General features: G+C 38.0%; 1 long non-coding RNA gene across 1 annotated transcript in view; it reads left to right on the top strand.

The window, feature by feature from the left end:
• The window catches only part of LOC135970541 (uncharacterized), a 71,882-nt gene extending 66,968 nt beyond the window's left edge, over positions 1 to 4,914 (top strand). The window contains exon 2 of the long non-coding RNA XR_012433451.1: positions 1,993 to 4,914. This is a non-coding gene — a long non-coding RNA (uncharacterized lncRNA). The remainder of the gene's footprint in view (positions 1 to 1,992) is intronic.
• Positions 4,915 to 22,300: the final 17,386 nt, after the last annotated feature.

Genomic DNA, 22,300 nt, shown 5'->3' with positions numbered 1-22,300 from the left:
AGATGTGACTTGCACCTCTTTGCTTTCTGACATGATAGTGAGGCCTCCCTAGCCATGTGGAGATGGAACTCCATTAAAATATCTTTTTCTTCCTAGTCTCTGGTATGTCTTTATCAACAGCATGAAAACAGACTAATGTACTAAGGAAGGAAATGGGGCAAAAAGGTGTTTGTGTTTTGCTTTTTTTTTTTTGGAGAGATGGGTAAAGTGAAAACTTACTGATTTGCTAATGAAATGATCCAAGAGAAGAAAAACAATTGATGACGCAGGTGAGGAAGGGAAAATTGCTGGAGACATGTCATTTAATAGGCCAGAAGAGATGGGATGTGGTACACAGATGGAGATGAAGGACCACATACAATCCATTTACAGGAAGAGGATGGGAAGGAAAGTACGTGGATATAGATGGGTATGGGGTGAGAGCTTGTAGAACTTCTGGTTGCTTCTGTTATTCTCATTAAAAATGGAAGTCAGGTCATCCACTGAGTGCGAGGATGGGGAAAGAGCTGCTAAAGATTTGACATAGTTGTGTGTTTTTCTCCATCTATGTTCAGTTGGATGTAATGTAGGTGTGGAGTGATGGAAAGATGCATATAACCATGGTTGGAGGTTTTCCTAGCAAATTCAGCAAGGCAAAGGAGGATGAAGTGTTTGGGGGTATATTCAGGGGAGCAATTACAGTTAACAACCATGGAATTTTAGGTGGGTAAGGAGAGATGTGAGGAAATGGGGGCATTGAGAGACAGTGAGAAGACGGTACTGTAAATGGATTGGTGAAGTTGAAGTAGAAGGAATACATTGCAAAAACAGAAGCTGTTGGTCAGAGAATGGGCTGCTTAAAGTTGAGATTCTAGAAAGGCTGCAATTGGTAATGGCAAAGGCTAGGGTATGTCAATGGAAATGAGTAGAGTGTAGGACAAGATCCTGGAAGTCTTTTACTCTGAAGTTGTTCTATTTAATTCATTTTTTTCTTAAGCATTTTCTTTCATTGAAATTCCTCAATTAAACTCATATTTCTTGTGAGTTCCATCCATACGGATTTCAAATCTAATGAAAATGGACAAAGCCAAATTGAATAAGGAAGGAATTTGTTGAGTATTATTTCAATAACTAAGATGTGTTTATATCAAAGATGACCTAATCACTCATTAAAGTCCCTAAATATATTAGACAGTTAAAAATTGGTTATTTATTTGTTTAATATTTGGCTTCATGCTACCTTTATAAATTATTATCTTTAATATCACTCTTCTTACCATCATCTATTGAACTATTTATATTCTTAAGATATTGTTTAGTGTTGGGCAGTCACATTGTTATGTTGTGAAAATCAGATAGGAGATACCTAATTATTCAAAAAGGTGAATGTATTGTTTATCTTAAACAATGGAGAAAGTCCTGTTTTATACTTATGAAATCACAGAAATATAAGTTAACTTTGAAGCATCAGTGCTGCAGGTCAATTTTGGATGCTTAGAAAAACTTGATAGTAATCATTGAATTTATATGAAAAAATAATTACAAACAATTTAAAGTCTGAGATTAAGAATGAGACTTATGGCTAAGGAGAAGATAAGCTTATTGATCCTAACCTGACTGATTTTATGTCAGTCTTTTACATTGACATTTGATTGATATAAATCTCATACAACCCCAAATTTTGGATTAGTTTTTTTCCAAATGATTTCCAATGAATGCAAATTCATAGGTATTTCTAATTTACATATATGTTATATAAATTTAATCTTATGAATGATTCTGAGGTTGTTAAAGGTCTCTAAGGCAGAAGCTATTATCTCCCAATTATCCTTCTCCTTTCTTTAATATAAATACCTGATTTTGTCATAGCATTTTGCAGCTTAAAGACTGCATTTTCCAGGCCTGAAAGCAGCCCAGTGAGCTTTGGGAGTAGGTTGGGGAATTTTAGGTGGTTCTTCTTAGAAGTCTTCTTTAAAGTGAGCATGCATGCCCTTCTTTTCTCCCTCTGTCTAGTTTCCTGGAACTCAGATATACACGTGATGTCTGGACCTCTGGCAGCCATTTTGGATGATGACATGAAGGAGTTACCAGCACTAAAATTGCCAAAGAAGACCTGGAAGGTGTCTGGGTTGCTGAAGAGCTCATGAAGCCACTGCATCAGGCTGGACTGCTGAATATCAGTTTTCTTGACAGAACAAAATCTTGTTTGTGTAAATCACTATTATCCAGGTCTCTCTTAGTTGCAGCAAAATTCAGTTTCTACAGATAAAGTAAGAATCATTCATTCTCATCCCACCCATATGTCTTTTCAAGAAATTTTTCTTTTATTGACTGATCTTCTGATACCTCCTCATTTCTCTATAACTTCCTAGGGAAAGTCAAACTTTGGGTGGGCCACTGTTTCCATGTACAAGATTTCTAGCCATTTGTCTTGGTGTTCCACATCTATGACAGCAGTTTGATCTCATTATGAAGTAACAGCTCAAACAGTAGTTCTACGTGAGGATGAGGGTGGGGGAGTTGTAGAATCATTTTGGGGAGTTTTTCCAAACTACACATTCCTAGCTCCATTATCTCTGCAGAGATTCTGATATTCTTTATCAGCTCACATTTGAGACTTACTTATCTGTAGCACATCCGCAAGTTTCTACTTGCTTCCAACTGGCAAAATGTAACATTAAAAACAAACTAGGAATTCTGTGAAGTGAAAAACTGCCTGGAGCATTACAAGATAGTAGAAAAAAGGTATATATTTTTTAATATTTTGAAATCCAGTTAGAGGCTCACAACCTTTTAATTTAAATGTGTCTTGAATCTTAGTTTGAAAAGCCTCAGTCAAATATAAGTGGCCTAATGTAAATGACCATATATTTTTTCTCCACTAGTTTCTTCCTAGAATTGCTCCTTCAGAAATGTGGGGAGAAAGTTTGGAGGAAGACACTGGGCTATATGTCTGTCAAACCACTATTTTTCTTTTCATTATCACACTTTCAGTAATATATATTAAACACTAAACATATGTGTTGCTGCGCTAGGTACTATATGCATTTGCCAATGGCAAAACACAATTATCTCCTGTTTCCATCAAAAGCTCTTCCAGGTCTCTGTGGGAGGACTCAGGGTCTTCTTTTTACTCTCTTGGTGGGTGGCCTGTTGATTTGGGCTTACACGGCTCAGCATGTACTCATTTGGCTAAGCAGTAATTAGACCAAGACTGTGGCATTTCTTGCTTTGTCTACAAGATGTGGTGATAGAAGGGACAAAGACTGAATTATATATATACCTGATATATTTGATGAAGAAGTAGTGTGTTCAGGACAGGGGAACTCTATAAATAAAAATAATCAAAAACAGAAGCAAAAAGTGAAAAGAGAGCAGGATTACATATAACAAGGAAATAACCTTAGCTCAGATGTGTGGCAGCAGCATTGCCGATTTTAAAATTGAAAAACAAATCATAGACTGCCTTCAATGATTAGTTCCACAATTAGAGAGAAACTATTAGGATGCAAATACTGTACTTGTGTGTACTCAGAGCACTGCAGAACAGTGTCTTGTGCAAATCATATGCTCAGGGAATGTGTATTATTGACTACTTTTTTTTAAGTAGTAATTTTATGCTTTGGGTGATACTGAAAGTTCATTTCAATTTGAGTATGCTTTGGATTTAAAAATTTTATTTGTGCAACTTTAATTGTACAGTCTTATATTCTTTGCTAATTTATATAAGTTGTGTGAAGTCAGGGATTTATTATGGCATTCAGCACAAGCTTTTAATAAATAATGGGTGGATTCAGTAAGTACAAGGGTAAAACCTCAGCATTTTTCTGAGATTTGACTTTTTACCTTATCAATTTTCTTTTTACCTTATTGACTAAGACATAAGCCTTACGTACTGGATTTGAGAGAATGACTGTGGTCGTCAGCTGTCTACCTGAGTCCAGTCTCTTCTCTGCTTTAGTGAAGGGAATATTGCCAGGTAAACGCTAAGACTTCTTCCTTGGCTTTTGGGTGAAAGTGACTTGTGTCAGATCTGGGCTGGCTGAGGCTTTTTATAAGTGTACCTGTGTGGTTTTCCATGCTCTTCTCCAGTTTCTGCCCACTGGATACAGATGATGATGCATCACTAGAAGATAGGAGAGCCACATGGTAGATTGTGGAGAGAGGCCCACTAGTATGAATACCAGCCCTCTGCTCCTACATATGTGAGAAATAAACGGCTATTGCTTTAACTCACTAAAATGTCCAGGTCTATTGATTACATAAGTTTAGTTTATTTTAACCAGTACAGATTTTAACTTATTTATTTTACATGAAAATTAATTATTCAATCATTAAAATGCTAATACATAATTAAAGTAGAAACAGATATATGCTATGTACTACAAAAGTCTGAAAAAGTAGCTGATATAATGACCACTTTCAAAGATGGGAAAGATTTTAGAAAAATGAGATTTCTGGGAGCAAACTCATAGGATGGAGACTGTATGTTGAGTAAAGATCTTGATTTTTGGTGCCTTAACATGACTGGAGTTCCATTCCTTGTTTTGCTGCTTAAGTAGTTGTGATCCCAGGAGGCTTGGCTATGGTTTTTTCATCAGTTGAAAGAGGTTAACCTACTGCTACTTCCAAAAAGGCTAAAATTAGGGAAGATACTCTATTTTTGATGAGTTGCCATAGTTTTTTGGGCAATTTGAGATTATCATTGGGTTTTTATTAACTCTGTCCTATCACAGCTTGCTTCTGTTACTGTACACAGTGTTCATACTTTGTGAATTATAAGTAAAATGTCATCAGATTTTCTAAAAAAATTACTTAGCTTTCTTTCAGTCTCTTGCTTTAGTATATTTTCCAATTTATAAAACTAATAGTGCATGGAATAAATGTATTGACTTACACATTTAATAGTATGCTAAATAAATCTATTTATTTCTATTCGGTAGCATATTTAATACTGATGTGGTTTAGGCTGTGCCCCATCCAAATCTCATCTCGAGTTGTAATCCTCATAATCCCGACGTGGCAGGAGGTGATTAGATCATGGGAGCTGTTTCCCCCACGCTGTCTTCATGATAGTGAGTGAGTTCTCAAGAGGTCTGGTGGTTTTATAAATGGCAGTTTCCCCTGGGCTTTTCTCTCTCTCTCTCCTGCGGACTTGCGAAGAAGTTGCTGGCTGCCCCTTTTGCCATGATTGTACGTTTCCTGAGGCCTCTCCAGCTATATGGAACTGTGAGTCAATGAAACTCTTTCCTTTATAAATTACTCAGTGTCAGGGACGTTCTTTACAGCAGTATGAAAATGGACTAATACAAATACATTTAATAATATTTGGCACCATATTGAATAAACGCATTTTCCTCATGTCTGTGTTTAGGTCATAATGAATGAGCTGGATTATTTGCTGTAAGGTTCTTTTCTAAAAACTGAGATGTATTTTTACAGGAGGAAGTTTACCGAAATGCTATAAAAGGGAAGCATTAGGCAAAGAAGAGGCAGACTGTCCAGTCGGCTCCAAGACAGACACAAGCTGGGAGTCTTTGCTTTCACGGGATAATTCTTTTTAATCCAGTACATAGCAACAATTTTTGGATTTCTTCTTCACTCTCAGTTCTCCCCTCTGCAACTGTGCTGTTCTACTGCACCATGCTGGCACTGTGGTTCTAGGAAATACCTTGACTCTAGGGCCCAGGTCCTGGCATTTTTTTTTTTTTTTTTTGAGACAGTGTCACTCAGTCGCCCTGGCCAGAGCACAGTGGGGGAATCTCGGCTCACTTCAACCTACGTCTCCCAGGCTCAAGCTACCCTTCCGCCTCAGCCTCTGGGGTAGCTGCGACTTCAGATGCACACCACTGGCATGCGAGAATTTTTTTTTTTTTTAATACTTTATGTTCTAGGGTACATGTGCACAACGTGCAGGTTTGTTACATATGTATACATGTGCCATGTTGGTGTGCTGCACCCATCAACTCGTCATTTACATTAGGTATATCTCCTGATGCTATCTCTCCCCTCTTCCCCCATCCCACAACAGGCCCCGGTGTGTGATGTTCCCTTTCTTGTGTCCAAGTGTACTTCTCCAGGTAGATAGGTATTGCCCAGGCCCAACAGGCTGCGTGTGCAGAGCCTCACTTGTCCAGTAGGGGCGCCAGCCACACTATGTTTGGTTTAAACTCTAAATTCCCTTTGGGTCTGGGGTGCATATTGTGTAACGTTCTTTCTCTCTGCAATCACTCCTGAAACACATTTTTATTTTATTTTAAATCTGTAATTTATTTTACCTACTTATTTAAAGTCCTTATAACACTTTTACATTAGTTAGCAGATTGCTTAGGAACAAAATAGTACTTGAGGCTCTGACTTTTAATTATGGAGTAAAACATTTGATTAAGATATAGATGTTCAGAATAAGGCTCCTAATTCTTAAGAGCTGGAATCATCTTTGCCTAAATATTTGCTGTTGTCCTGAGCAATTGTTTGGTCTGACTCTGCCAGCACCCATCTATTTTTAAAAAGGGTATTTTGGCCGAGCATGGCGGCTTACAGTTGTGATCCCAGCACCTTAGGAAGCTGAAGCTGGAAGATCGCTTGAGAACAGAAGTTCAAGATTAGCTTGGACAACATAGGGAAACCCTGTCTCTACAAAAATAAAAACGATCAAACAAACAAATAAAAATGGTATTTGTGTTTAATGTGTCATGAATGAAACATTTTCCTTCTCCTTCCATTTGCAACTGAGAGGGAAGTCCTGACATTACCACAGCATTGTCCATTATACAAGCAGCATCTGCAGGCCTGTTCTTCCTCTCCCACTGCCAACTCATTATGGATATATTGGAATGCATAGGTATCCAAGGCTCATTAAATACACAGTAAAAAGTTGGACAGGAGAAAAAGGGGTCAAAATCTATGCAGAACTCTCCCAGAGAAGCTAAAAGGCAAGGAGGTCAAAGTTTCCTTGTGTGTGTTTCAAATTTTTTTAAGTGAAAGAAGACACTGTTTTTATGTTTTGTGTGTCCAAGTGTTAACAGAATGAGAAATACTTTTTGTTCACATTCTCTTGTAACCTTGAACTAACTGAGAATGTTGAAGTTTTTGTCTTTCTTTTTTATTGCATCCCACAAAAAGGTTATTCCAAATTCACTTGGCAATATTCAGACAAGCTATTTCCTAATTCTCAAAATAGCTTTTGTTTTGAGTGTTTCCCGAAAGTCTTAAAATATGTTCATGTTCATGAACTGTATATATGCTTCATTACTAAACTTTTGGATTGAAAATCCTTAAAGGAAAAAATGAAACTTGAAGAGCAAAGATTTTTAAATATTGTAAATCTAGATAAGCAGGAAAGCACTTTAAAATATCATCTTTTTACTAATAAATAGAAAGTAGCTTAAAGTTACATACTCAGAAAAGAACCTCATCAATACTGGAAAGTTAAATTTTTGTTGTTCTTCTTGCGAATCATACTAATTTATTGATTTTTCAACCACAGAAATTTTTTTACTTAACATAAAATTACTCATGGAGTAACAAACAAAGTAATATTATGAAATCATTCAAAATTGAACGTCCTTTCGAAGCATTCCACATGGTGTGGATTTTCTCCTAAGGAAACACATTCTGTTTTCTGAAATTGTAAACTCATTCATTTACTTATTCAACAAATACTCATCGAGGTCCAGCTGGCACTGTACTGGTACTGATAATACAATAGTGGAGGAATTAGACATTAATGAAATAATCACACACAACTCTACAATCACAGATTGCGATCTGTATGATGAGGGAAATAAGTTGGGAGTCTTGAGAGACCTGATTGAGGCTGAAAAATTGGGAAGAACCTTGTGAAGAAGTAACCCTTGAGCTGTGATGTGAAGGATGAGTAGGAGTCAACCAGGCACACAGCAAACCAGGACCGCATGCATCATGGTCCTGGCATGAGAAGGAGCACAGCATCTGTGAGGACCTGAAGGAAGGTGAATGTGCCCACGGCACAGAAGGTGAGGGACGATGTGTCCCCTGAGTTCAGCCAGGTCTGGATCTTGTTGGATCTGAAACTGTGCTAAATATTTTGATTTTATGTTAAGCCCAAAGTAAGTTTTTAAGGTATTTTAAGAAAAAATGGAGAAAGACCATATGAGCATTTAAACAATTGCTCTGGCTGTATCGTGGAGGATAAATTAGAGAGGGAAATAGGTGTGGATGAGAGAAATCCAGATAAGGAGCAGTGTTAGTCCGTTCTAATGCTGTTATGAAGACATACCTGAGACTGGGTAATTTATAAAGAAAGGAGGTTTAATTGACTCACAATTCCACATGGCTGGGGAGGGCTCAGGAAACTTACAATCATGGCAGAAGGCACCTCTTCAGAGGATGGCAGGAGAGAGAATGAATGCGAGCAAGCAGAGGAAATGCTAGATGTTTATGAAACCATCAGATCTTTTAATAACTCACTCACTATCACAATAACAGGATGGGGGAAGTCGCCCCCATGATTCAATTACCTCCCACCAAATCCCTCCCATGACACCTGGGGATTATGGGGATTATAATTCAAGATGAGATTCGGGTCCGGTACAGCCAAACCATATCAGGGGCTATTAAAATGGTACAGGGGAAAGTTGTCAATAGTAGCAGTGGAGATAAAGTGATAAGTAGAGAGGTTCAAGAGATTTTTAGAAGATAAAATCGATAGGAAACTTTCTAGAGTTCTCACATAGTGAACCTTAGAAGTATGGGCAAAAGCCTAATTTGATGAGGCACCCATCTTCCTCATTGTTGAAAGGTAAACGGCATTTATGTGACATCAGCAGAGGCGGTTGCTGAAGAAGCTAGACAAGTAATAGGCTATTGTATGCCAGAAGTTTCAATCAGAAACAGAAGAGTCAAAGTTAAGGCAAGATAGTGGCCAAGCTAAGGCCAGCAGCAACAGCTGGGATCTCTCTTAGGAAGGCTCCTTGAATGAAGCAACTAAGTTGACATTCAACGCAGGCTCTATATGAGGTGGCTTGTGATTCTCAGGCAGATCTGCTTGTTCACCGAAGTAACCCTAGAAAGCTAAACCTGCCAAGCCACGTGACTTATCTCTGCAACTGTTTGATGTGTTCTCTCTCTTTCCAGGTTGCAACACAATAGTCAGGGTTCCTCATCCCTCCCTCACTGAAGAGAAGTTGATGTTCTAGAAAGATTTTGGAATAGGGAGTCAAAAGGTTGGGGGCTAAACGCTAGCCCTGAATTTTTTTAGTAGTGTAAATTTTAGAGACACAATTTCCCTCCTATTTAAACTATGGGTAATAAGATCTACAACCTTGCAGTGTGGTTGTGAAGATTAGGTAACAGGTACTCTGCAAATGGTAGCAACAGCAATAATAATAAGTAATAATTTTTTTATTGTTGAATATGCTTTTCTTTCACATGTTTTTTAAATAGTTATTTTTGAGATCACTTTTTTTTTCACAATTATAGCTTCACCTATATCTTTATTTGGCAAATGTTGCATACTAGTTAGGTGCCAGATACCACAGAAGGTGATGAAGTTAAAGTACAGGAGACGAATATATTCTCTGTCCTCACAGACTTTTTATTTAAAATTTTCATTTTATATGTATATGTTTTGAGACAGAGTCTTGCTGTTTCCCAAACTGGAGTGCAGTGGCATAATCTTGGCTCACTGCAATCCTCTAGAGCTTCATGCAGGGGCAATGGTGATCACCTGCTAACTTATAACATTCCCAGCAGCCTCCCTCACTTTCAGTCTATGCTGCCAGCCCCTGTTACATTAGCCTTCTGAAAGCATTGGTGTTATTACTTCCTGCTTAAGTTCAGTGGCTTCTCCTTATCTATCAAAGTGAACTCTGTAGCCTTGTATTCAAAGTTTACTGTAACCTAGTCTCATTTTACATCTCTAGCTTTTTCTTCTACCATTCTTACCCATAATTCTTAATGCAAACAATATTGGCCTTTGGGAGGGAATATTATTTGTTGAGCCATAACTTCCCAGGAATTATAGAGCATTTAGCCATGCTGAGCCCATCCACTAAATGCCAGGAGAACTCTCTGGGCTTTATAAAATAATAAACATGTCCACAAATTTTGGAAAAGGGAGCAGAAGACTGTCTCTGGTTGAGAACTCATATGACTACACCATTAACAAAAGACAATATGTATTTATTGAGTCTGCACCACTCTGTTATTTCCTTATTTAATCCACATAACAACTGCCTGAGCTAGGTGTTATTTTTATAAATATAGATATTTGGAGAAAAGTTTGGCTCAGGAAAGTGAAAAAGTTACATAGCTACTGAGAGAAAGAGAGCTGGCTCAAAATGTTCACTTGTATACTTCATCCAAACTGGGCTAACACGCTCTATTTTATACTGATTCTCTTCATTCTGCTTATTCTGCCTGATATGGTTTGGATATTTGTCCCCTCCAAATCTCATTTTAAAATGTGATCCTCAGTGTTGGAGGTGGCCTAGTGGGAGGTGTTTGGGTCTTGGGGGCAGATCCCTCATGAGGGCTTGCTTCCACCCTTGCGGTAATGAGAGCGTTCTTGCTTTATTAGTTCACATGAGATCTGGTTGTTAAAGGAGTCTGGAACCTCTGCTTCTCTCTCTCTTGCTCTCTTTTGCCATGTGACACGCCTGCTCCCTCTTCATTTTCTGCCATGTGTAAAAGCTTCCTGAGGTCTCACTAGAGGCTGAGAAGCTGAGTAGAAGCTGAGTCTCACTAGAAGATTTTAGGGCACTAGAAGTGCCATGCTTGTACAGCCTGCAGAACCATGAGCCAAAGGAACCTCTTTTCCCTAGAAACTACTCAGTCTCAGACATTCCTTTATAGGAAAAAAGAAATACATTGCCTAAATACCCCTAATTTCTCCCTCTCTCTTTCTCTCCTTCTTTCCTCCCTCCCTCTCTCTCTCTTTCTCCTTCCTTCCTTCCTTCTTTCTCTCTCTCTCTCTTTCCTTCCTTCCTTCCTTCTTTCTCTCTCTCTCTCTTTCCTTCCTTCCTTCCTTCCTTCCTTCCTTCCTTCCTTCCTTCCTTCCTTCCTTCCTTCCTTCCTTCCTTCTCTCTCTCTCTCTTCCTTCCTTCCTTCCTTCCTTCCTTTCTTTCTTTCTTTCTTTCTTTCTTTCTTTCTTTCTTTCTTTCTTTCTTTCTTTCTTTCTTTCTTTCTTTCTTTCTTTCTTTCTTTCTTTCTTCTTTCTTTCTTTCTTTCTTTCTTTCTTTCTTTCTTTCTTTCTTTCTTTCTTTCTTTCTTTCTTTCTTTCTTTCTTTCTTTCTTTCTTTCTCTCCCTCTCTCTCTCTTTCTCTCCCTCTCTTTCTCTTTCTTTCTTCTTTCTGTTTGGCTCTTGTTGCCCAGGCTGGAGTGAAATGGCATGATCTCAGCTCACTGCAACCTCTGTCTCCTGGGTTCAAGTGATTCTCCTGCTTCAGCCTCCTGAATAGCTGGGATTAGAGGCACACACCACCACCCCCAGATAATTTTTGTATTTTTTAGTAGAGATGGGATTTCGTCATCATGGCCAGGCTGGTCTCAAATTCCTGACCTTGGGTGATCTGCTCACCTCGGCCTCCGAAAGTGCTGGGATTAGAGGTGTGAGCCACTGCACCTGGCCACCCCTTGCTCTGTCTTCAAGCATGAGTTTCTATACCATTCCCTTTAGGAAATCTTCCTTGATCACATTAACCAGGGACCTTTAAGGAACCCTGTGATGCTTTCTTCTGCTGCTCAGCCTTTTCCACGGTTTGTATTGGACCATCCTCTGTGCATCCTCTTCTCCTCCCATGTTGGGGCATACACTCCTTAAGGGCAGGACTAATAATATTGAAGCCATTGGGTTGCCATGAGAAGTAAATAAGAATGTATAACATATTCAGCAAATTAATGGGAGCTATTGGAAGTAATAATGAAAATAGTTACATATCAGGGCTTTAAAAAATCAAAATAAATGTTTTTCAATGCTGACTTAGGCATTTTCCTGTAAGTCTAGGACTGGGACATTGTACATATAACTTTATAAGATTGTGATATGAAACCAACCATTCATTTATGCATCCACCTATCCATCCTTTCTTCCTTCCAGCCATTCATCCATAGGACACCTGGCATTTTTAAATGCCACCTATGTATCTGTATTATGCTAGTAACTAGAGCTGTAATGAGTAAGAAGACATAGTTTCTGTCTTCAAGAACATTATAGTCAAGAAGGTCAGAGAGAAATGTAACAAATACAATGAACACAGTTATCAAATCAATTGTAGAAGCATGCATAAAATGCAAAGTCTTCTGGATCTCTAGACTGCCAATAGACTTGAGGACTATTCTTAGACTTTAAAAGAAGTGATAGAAAACAGCTTGCTTTGTCTAGTAAAGTAGGGTCATCCATTGTGTAAGTTAACTGTGAAGTTAGAGGGATCAGAGCATACAAGGCTGCCGTCATTTCTGATACCAGTTGCAAATTCAGCAGATTCCCAAAACGACTTCAGGTTTGATAACTTGTGAAAAGGGCTCACAGAACTTACTAAAAGCTGTCATGCTCACAGTTATGGTTTTTGGAAGGGAAAAGAAACAGGTTAAAATCAGCCAAAGGAAGAGACACATAGGAAATGTACAGGAGTACATCAAAGAGGGAGCTTCCAGTTATCCCCTGTGGTTGACTCAGGACAACATTACTTCACTAGTGTCAATGAGTGACAATATGCATGGAATACTGCCAATCAGGGATTTTTACTTGATGTCCAGAGTTTTTATTGGGGCTTCATCCTATAGGCATGATTGATTGCTCATATAGCTGATTTCAGTCTCCCGTCTCTCCAGAGGTCAACTGATACCACATGACCCAAAGTCCCTACCCTAATGACATTGTTATTATTAACTTAATCAGTAGCCTAATAAAACTACCTGGTGTTTCCAGCCCCCACTGTAAATCAAATTGTTAGGCTATCCAGTATGACTCAAGTCTGCCAGACAAACAAAGACACTCCTATTGAGCATGACATTCCAGGAGCTCAGAGATTCCTTCCAAGTAGCCATGGGCAAGGCCAGACCTCTCTTTAGGCAACGCTAAATTCTTTACCACAAATTCATCTATAGTACTTTCAATTTAAAAATTCTCACAGTTTATAGTAACTGAATTTTTATTGTCTGCTCATAATCACCTACCTAAATGAATTTTGGAAGTTCTGCTCAAGGGTTGAGGATGAAGGGATTAAGATGACTAGATGAATTTGGTGGATTATCAGATACATTATTTGGGATTTTAGTTACAAATAATAAAATCTCTGCAGCTCTGGTATGAGAAAAAAAGTGGGATTTATTAGGAGGGTAAGTTCATGAAATTCACATATGTGCTTCTTTCTTCCTGAAGTCTAGAAGGAGGAACTTGGTCACTCCATGGTTCAAGATATATATGATTTAGGTTGAGTAAAGGAGACACTGATTATTTCTTTTATTGTACCAATTCCAAATTTCAGTTAGAAGGAATTTGATGGGCTCAACGTGAAGAAGCTATTTACCTCTGGGTCAATAAGCTAGGACCAGTGGAATAGGGCCACCAGTTGTAAATGTGTGGCAGGGAGCCAGAGAAATATGACAGGGAAGCTGTCCTATTAGATGTTAACTATAGCGATCCAGATCCACTGCAAAGGTTGATCACCCATGAAATGTCATATAGCAAAAGGACTCACGGGCAGCTTAAAAGCAAGGTAGGCTAGATGACTGGGTAAACCCTGGGATTACAAGAAGGATGCTTATGTTCTCCTTTTAATTTTGCCACATATTTACAGCATTATTTTATGTCAGACTATGCATTAACATAAGAAAGACGTGGCATCTGGATACAAAGAAACCACATTTAGCCTCTTACTAATGTCTACGTTAATTATCTTCTTGGAGCCTTTGTTAACTTTTTTGTGAAATACGGAAATTCCCGACCCATGAGGTTGTTGTGAATAACAAATGAGATCATGTATGTGAAAGCACTTCCTAAAATACTGAGCACACATTAACAATTATCTTTTGGAAGTAATTTATTGACTTAATCCAAAGATTTTCTAATTTGTGTACTGAAGAAAATGTATACATTTAATTAGTCTATTAAGTATTTTGAACTCAAAATTATATGCAGATCTAAGCATAAAGATTCATTTTGATGCAAAAAAATGTTTCTCAAGGAACTATAGGACTTATTCAACAATATCCTCGTTAAACTTGATGATTGATTGTTTTATAGCTGACGAGATGGTTAGTTAGGGATAATGCAACGTGTTTCAACAATTCTTTAAAATCTCAGAATACTTCAGTTAAAAAAATGTTGAGTGGTCATGATGTGCAAAGAATTGTTTTTCCTTAAAAGGAAAGAGGGAAATCTAATTAATACCATGATTCAGAAGGTTGGTGCTACTTCTTTAATCCTCTTTTTTGATGTATTACAAAATCTAGATAGAATCTATTTATTAGACCCTTACTGAATTACTATAATAAAGGAATTTATTTTCCCTGTGTTTCTAAGTTAGCAGATATAACTGATATCTCTTATTTCACCTTGGGGTATATAGTATTTAGATTAAATGACTGAGCATGTGGTCTACGAATAAGAAAATGTCTTACTTCTTTCCCAGAGATCTTCTTCCAACAATAACTTCGAGATCCTCCCTGAAATTTTTATATAGTCCAATGAGTCTGTCCTACTTCCTGTTGTCCCATTGAGAGAACAGGAGAGCTTAGGAGTCTCACTGTGACTGTCACTGAAACACAGATGTTGTGGTCTTTCTAGTGGTATCTTCATTTTTGTCTACTAAAATAAAAAAGTCCTTCAATGACAGGGTCTCCACTGCCATGGCTAGCTGACTTGTGGTTTCTCCAGTCTGGTTTCCCTGTGCTGCTTTCACCTGCCTTTGTTGCATGCTCATACCATCATTTTCTCTCTGGCATACCTGAAGGCCAAGAGAGTTGGGTCTGCAGGGATTCCAGCCTAAGTGACTGTATTAATCCATTTTCATACTGCTTTTGAAGACATTCTCGAGACTAGGTAATTTATAAAGAAAAGAAGTTTAACTGAGTCACAGTTCAGCAGAGCTGGGGAGGCCTCAGGAAACTTACAATGATGGTGGAAGTGGAAAAGACACTTCTTACATGGCAGCAGGCAAGAGAGAATGAAGAGCAAGGAGGGAAGAGCCCCTTATAAAACCATCAAATCTCATGAGAACTCACTCATATCGTGAGAACAGCATCAGGGAAACTGTCCCTATGATTCAATTAACTCCGTCTGGTTTCTCCCTAGACACGTGTGATTATAGGGATTACAATTCAAGATGAGATTTGGGTGGGGACACAAAGCCTAACCATGTCGGTGACGTACTGTGCCAGCCTTCTCCCAAACCTTCACATCCCAGCATCAGAATGTGACATTCAGTGCAGGGGAAAAAATCCATCTTGTTACACAGAGATGGAGAAAATGTATTTCCTAAAGGCAATTCAGAAGACATAGTTTAAGTAATATGTAGTATGATTTAAAGCTAAAATAACTGCTTCATCTTGTTTACAATTAACAAAACCTTGTGCTATGCAAACTACTATTCCTCATTATTATGCATATGCTTAATTTCTCTTTGCAGTTGTGGCCATAGAATGCTTGGGACAGCTTGGTTACATAAAGAAGATAACAAATTCAATGAAGAAACTCAGAAACGGAAAACTGACAAATAGAATAAATAAGTTTATCATATTTCCAAAGGAAAAACATAAAGGGTTTGCCAAGGGGATTGTAAGATTTGCTAAACTTCAATGTGTGTGAGTGTATAATGTAGTTTCTAGGAATTTTGGCCATTTCCCTCATATAACACTGCTAAGTTACAGAGAAAGCAGACAAGTAAACAAAATATTTACAAACATCTCAGAGGACATTTATGGGCCTTTGGCTTTACACACTCTCTTTGTGTTTGCTTCTTACCTCAAGTTGTTCTTCGTTTCCCAACAGAAAGATATCATGTCTGTTTATTATTTAAGTCAGGCAGATTTCCTCTAAAAACTACATTCTCACATATCTCCATAGAAATAATGGACACTGGTTTATTTCAAATCTTCCAAATATAACCAGAAGTAAAAAATGTAAAAGGCATTAATCATATTATTCCCTATCTTTTAGACTTATTTGGCTGGATGACTCTATGTGTAAAAATTTATTTTGATTCTAACTAAAAATTTAATACAGTAACTGCTGCATTTCAATTATTTGGGGGCCCCCAAAAGTTGACAAAACATAGTACTGGGGTTTAATCTGCTTTTTATGGAGTTCCCTAAATTGCTTCAAATGCATTTTCATTTTAACCCTAATGTCAACAGCTGGAAATCGAATCATGACATGCTTCATTAGTTAAATGAAAAATATGAAAATAAAAATTTGATACACTAGTGTTAATATAAAGGTTACCTTTTTTTGTTCACTTCACATCTCTAGTCAATTTCACTCAGGAAGAGAAGGATACTCCTCCTGCAGAAAGGGTATTTGGCTGATCCCACCTCTGTTTTGTACATACAGAAGATGATTCTCCTCTCAAAGGATTTCCTACTCATTATTCCTATGATCAGTGTGCCTTTTCATAAACTAGGAAGAAACAAGTTTTCTATGCACGTGGCAATGAGTAAATTGAGGCTTATGGTTACTCAAAGCCCATCTCAGTTCTGAAGGATGATTCTTTAGATTTTCTAAAACAATCATGTTTTTGTGGAAGTGGGCAGTCTGTTCAGGATTGGCCATGAGCCGTGAAAGGAATCAGGGAAAGTGATCTCTGTGAGCCCTACTCCATTTCCCTGGTGTACTCGCTTTCCTCATCTCTGAGAAGGCAAATTGATGTCATCTCCTCTGTCATCAAACTTTCAACTTCACTTTCCCATTCTTCACTATCAGCTGGTGACCTCATTTGTTATTTCACTGAGAAAACAGAAGCATTCAGAAGAATATGATCTCATCCTTGCATCACCAAATTGACCAACCTTTACATGTTCTTGTATATCAACTTTTCTCTTGTTCAAATGAGGAGTCCTGTGCTCTTCTAAGGTCACTGGTCCCATTCATCCTTCCACAACTATCATCTCTCTCTTGCATCATTATTTTATCTAACTAAATTATTCCCATGAGGCTTCAAGTATAAGGCCTTTTGTCTTAAATAAAAACAAACCCTCTGTTGACCGCATACCCACGTCTAGCCCACTTCTTTGCTCTTCTTTAGTAAAATTCCTGCCATGACTGGGCATACTCAATATATTCTTAATATATTGAACCTACTGTAATCAGCTTTTCACCCTCACTATTTCACAGAAACTGCTCTTGTTCATAAAACCACTCACCTCCCCTTTTGACAAGCCAAAGGTCAGTTCTGTGTCACCTCCTGGCCTGTGCCCTGTGTAATATTTGGCACTGTCAACCACTCTCGCCTTTTTGAATGCTTCCTTCTTTGAGCATCTGAGATGACACCACTCTCTTGGGATTTGTTACCTCACTGATTGCTCCTTCCCAACCCTGACCTCTCAATGTTGGCACACCTCAGGTTTCAGGCCTCAGCTCTCCTTTTTCTTCCATTTGTACACTTTTCCTAGCTGACCTTATTCTGTATAAATTTTTTTTTTTTTTTTTTTTTTTTTGGGATGGAGTCTCGCTCAGTAACCCAGGCTGGAATGTGGTGGTGTGATCTCAGCTTACTGCAACCTCCGCCTCCCAGGTTCAAGTGATTCTTCTGCCTCAGCCTCCTGAGTAGCTGGGATTACAGGGCATCTGCCACCATGCCTGGCTAATTTTTGCATTTTTAGTAGAGACGATGTTTCACCATGATGGCCAGGCTGGTCTCAAACTCCTGACCTCAAGTGATCCACCTACCTCGGCCTCCCAAAGTGCTGGGATTACAGGCATGAACCGCTGTGCCCAGCCCTGTGTAATGGTTTTAAACACCTTCAGTATGCTAAAGTTTATATTCTTCAGTCACGACTTCCCTCCTGAGATTCAGATTTGTGGGTGTAACTGGTTATTTTAAGTTTCTGCTTGAATGTCTAATTGAGATCTCAAATGTTAGCGTGTCCAAAACATAATTCTTTATATTCTTACCCAAAACATATGATTCCCTAAGCTTCTCCAACTGAATAAGTAGCATTATATTTTGTTCTGGTCCTCAAACTAGGAAGCATAGTGGATTTCTCTCTTTTCTTTACCCTCCATACCCAATCCGTTAACCAGCGCTGTTGGTTCTGCTTTTCTAATACATCCCGAATCTGATCACCCCTCACTGTTGTCACTGCTCCCATCCATTCTGGAACAGTTGACTGTCATGCTAGGCCTGGCCTCCCAACATAGCCTCTTCACTGGGCTTCATGTTTCTTTTGTGCCATTTCTGCAATCAGCTTCTCATTGGTTCCCATCGCATTTGGAATAAAGCCTGTTATTCTGCATTATCTAGTGTGGTCAAACTCTCCTACTACTTTCTCCTTGACTCCCTCCACTTGTGCTGTACTTACCGTTTTGACATTCTTCGAACCATCTGTGCTCCTTCCTGCCTTAGAGCCTTTCCACACCTCTTCCCTTAATGCCGATGCTCTTCTCCCACTTCTTGATATAATTCAGATCTCTGCTCAGACATCACCTTTTCAAAGAGGCCTTCCCTAATTGCATGATTAAACACATTGCTGTCCTCCTCCTTTTATTTGCCATTTTCTCTCCCCATCCCTGTTTCATTTTCTTCATATCCCTTATCACCATTTGACTCTAATTATTTATTCAATTTTGGTGTTTTTAAAAATCTCTTTTAATAAAATTTCTATTCATTGATATATTTACATTACTCTCTCATAAAAACACCTCTATTTCTTGGCATCTGGGACACCACTTTCTTGGTATTGTTTATCTCTTTCCCAACCTGACTTCAGACTTCCTGTTGCATAACTCAAACAGAATGGTATGGGGCCAAGGAATAGGGAACTGCTAGGCTGGAAAAATTGGGAAATATTTAGGCTGCTCAGGGAAAGTCAGAGGGGCTATCAGAAAATTTCAAGGTCTAGACAGCTTGTCTGGAGCCAACCTAGGGTCAGAGTTGCCCCTGGGAATTCTCCTACAGAAACAACAAAACTGAACATTAGTGGTGGTTTTAAAATGGAGTGGCTCAGGCTTTCCCAGTCATGTTCTGGAGCAATCTTTCTCCATCTTAAAGATAACATGCTCTGGTGGGTAGATGAGGTTCTCATGTAAAGCTTTTACTTTTATTTTCCACCTCTTTTGTCATCTCTCTTTCTGTTGTCATCTTCTCTCCTTCTGTTGTCTGCCCTTGCACTTCGTAAGGTTTAATTTTAACAAGTTAGTAGAAGTAACTCTTAAGAGGATAGAATATATATGATAAGATGTTTTATGCAAGAATCTGAAGGTAAAATGGTGAGCAAAAGAGACTTTTCTGAGTTTTATTGAATGCTTTTTTAGCATCTATTGAAAAAATTATATGGTTTTTGTTTTTGATTCTATTAACAATATGCCTCAACATGATAAAGGCTACATATAATAATCACACAGTTAATATATTGCACTGGTTTCACCAATTTTATTCAACATAGTGTTAGAAGTCGTAACCCGAGAAATGAGGCAAGAAAAAGAAATAAACAGACATTCAATTTTGAAAAAAAGAAGTTAAATTATTATTGTTTGCAGATGACATACTCTTATATTTAGAAAAACCAGACTCCATTAAAAAAACTCATAGAACTGATACACAAATTTAGTAAAGTTGTAGGATACAAAATCAACATACAAAAATCAGCAGCATTTCTGTACACTTAACAGCAATAAATCTGAAAAAGAAATCGAGAAAGCAATCTCATATAGAATAGCTACAAAAAATAAAATACTTAGGAATAAATTTAACCGAAGAATTGGGTAATTACATTTAGAAGAATGAAACTAGACCCTTACGTCTCATTATACACAAAAGTCAAATAAAAGTGGATTAAAGCGTTGAATCTAAGACCTAAAATTATGAAACTAATTGAAGAAGAAACATTGGGGAAACACTGTAAAACATGATTTGGGCAAAGATTTTTTGTTTAAGAACTCAAAAACACAAGCAACAAAAGCAAAAACAGACAAGTGAGATTATAGCAAACTAAAAAGCTTCTGCAAAGCAAAGGAAACAATTAATAAAGAGACAGCCCACAGAATGGGGGTTTTGCAAAGTATTCATCTGACCAGGGATTAGTAACTAGAATATACATGCAACTCAAACAACTCAATAGCAAAAAACCAAATAATTCAATGTAAAAAAGGGCAAAAAATCTGAACAGACATTTATCCAAAGAAGACACACAAATGGCCAATAGGTATATGACAAAATGCTTAACATCACTAATCGTCAGAGAAATGCAAATCAAAACCACAATGTGATGTCATCTTACCCCAGCTAAAAAGGTTTGTATCAAAAAGAGATGGTGAGAATGTTGAGAAAAAAGAACCCTCATACACTGTTGAAAAAAATGTAAGGTAGTACAGTCACTGTGAAGAACAGTATGGAGGTTTCTCAAAAAACTAAAAATAGAACCACAGTGTGATCTAGCAATCCTATTACTAGTTATTAAAATCTTGTCATTTGCAGTAACAAGGATGGAACTGGAAATGATTATGCTAAGTGAAATAAGCCAGGCACAGAAAGACAATCATCACATGTTGTCAGTCATATGCAGGGGCTAAAAATGTAGATCTCATGGACCTCGAGAGTAGAATGGTGACTACAGAGGCTAGGAAGGAAAGTAAGGAGGAATAAAGAGAAGTTAGTTAATGGGTACAAAAGTACAGTTAGATAGAAGGAATATGCTCTAGCATTCGATAACATGGTAGGGAAATTACAGTTAACAATAATTTATTGTATTATTCAAATTAACTAGAAGAAAAAGATTATGTTTCCTACACAAAGAAAAGATAAATGTTTGAGGTGATGGGTATCTCAATTACCCTGATTTAATAATTGGACATTGTATCAAAATATGACATGTACCTTCAAAATATGTACAATTATGACATATCACTTTTACAAACATAAAAAAGACTTTCCTGGGGCTTAAAGCTTAGTAGGAGAGACATACGTGATCACATCCATGCATGCGTGTGAACACACACACATACACACACATAATTTTCAACAGAGAGGAGTAAAGGAAATCACTCATCAGCCTGAGTCAGAAGTGACTTCCCTAGAATTCAGACTGGAAGGTTGACTAGGAGTTAATAACTGCTTTGACAATCTGAGCCACATCACTCCCCATTTACAGGTTAATACTCTTTTCTGTGCAGAACACAGTCAGGGTGTTTCTCTCTTCAATTGTTTCTTAACATTTACCAATATAAGTGATAACTGTGTGCCCAAGGTCAAGTCTGGCAAAGCAGCAGAAGTGAGGCTGAGAAGAGTGGAGGCTCTGGAGCTTAGTCTATGGAATCAATAAAAAATCATTATGAGGTTAGGTTGTGGTTTTCACAGAGACAATATAACCATGTTGGAATTCATATTTTGTGTGGCACAGGCTCAGGCCAGCTATTCTCCCCAGATGACCCACAATAGGAGTCTGAAATACACAATACCTTCATGAGATCATGGTAGACATTATTATTACTAGCCCTGTTTTCCGCTGAGCCAGCCTGGCTCAGAATCCTTCTGAGGAATGTCTTCTAGGTGTCCTTCACCAATTGGCTACAGTCAGCATGAGAAGAATTCTATTTGCCAATGTGAGCATAGGTAGTGTATATGCTGATAGTAGCATCCATTAATAAATTCAGTAATAGTTGCTGGTGAAGTTATTTAGTCCCCGTCAGTGAAAAAACGAGCTGTGATATCTTAGAGCTGTAACTTTCAAACCTTAAAACAAAGTTTAATACCTTCTTTCTCTAATATAACTTTGAAAAACTGGCAATGAACCATAACTGCAGTCTATAAACCATATAACAAAAGAATTAATGTGCTCGCAGCTGGAAGTGGATTCTCCCCATCTTGGTCCTAATGTTTTTATGTTTTTCAAACATACAGAAAATCCCGAACCATCCACGGAATCCTAACCACTATTGACACATTCTGAAAACCACTGTCCCAAATGATGTCCTGACATGACTTTTGACTATGGTTCATAGTTTGGGGGCTCATGAATTATAAGATTCAAGTTTGATTGATACCCACTGGCCAGGGTCTTCTAAGACTACAAGAATGGCACTGGTCTAAAATGTCTTCATAGCTCACATCTTGGTTGATAAAGACACTTGTTCACAATTCAACTGAGATTTAAAACATTTTTGGACCACAGACATTGATACGGT

The sequence above is a fragment of the Macaca fascicularis genome, chromosome 4 (assembly GCF_037993035.2).
Source record: "Macaca fascicularis isolate 582-1 chromosome 4, T2T-MFA8v1.1".
Classification (NCBI taxonomy): Eukaryota; Metazoa; Chordata; class Mammalia; order Primates; family Cercopithecidae; genus Macaca; species Macaca fascicularis.
The sequence above is the reverse complement of the archived record's forward strand: the minus strand, read 5'-3'. Positions and strand labels throughout refer to the sequence as shown.